At 66.9% G+C, this 381-nt stretch overlaps 1 protein-coding gene across 1 annotated transcript in view; it reads right to left on the reverse strand.

The window, feature by feature from the left end:
• The window catches only part of FICD (FIC domain containing), a 6,542-nt gene extending 6,473 nt beyond the window's left edge, over positions 1-69 (reverse strand). Inside the window, exon 1 of the mRNA XM_015413251.1 lies at positions 44-69. The gene's annotated coding sequence lies outside the window, so the exon portion shown is untranslated. The remainder of the gene's footprint in view (positions 1-43) is intronic.
• Between the last annotated feature and the right edge of the window lie 312 nt (positions 70-381).

The raw sequence follows: 381 nt of genomic DNA on the forward strand, positions 1-381 counted from the left end.
CCCTTCAGAGCTCCCTTCTCTCCCCGCCCGCCCCGTTCCCTACCTCCAGCCGGTCCCTTCCCTCCTTCCTTCGCCTTCTCCCAGGGACAACCCCCGCCTTCGTATCGCCGGCCCCTATTGGCCTCCGCCCACGTCCGTCCCCTTCCGTCCCGCCCACGCCCACTCCCTCTCAGGCCATTGGCTCTCCCGCCTGTTCCTCTCGCTTCCGGTCCCGCCGTCTTCGGCTCTCCCCGCTTCTCCGGAACGGGACGAACGGGAGGAGAAAGCGACGCTCCGGCCTCGTGGATCGCCCTGATTGGCCGCACCATCTGTCCATCCGGAAAGCCGGCTTTGGCCAATGGGGAGGCTGGAGAGGCGGTGATGCGGGATTTTAAAAGCCTG

Source organism: Gekko japonicus, unplaced genomic scaffold (assembly GCF_001447785.1).
Source record: "Gekko japonicus isolate JY-2015 unplaced genomic scaffold, Gekko_japonicus_V1.1 scaffold10, whole genome shotgun sequence".
Classification (NCBI taxonomy): Eukaryota; Metazoa; Chordata; class Lepidosauria; order Squamata; family Gekkonidae; genus Gekko; species Gekko japonicus.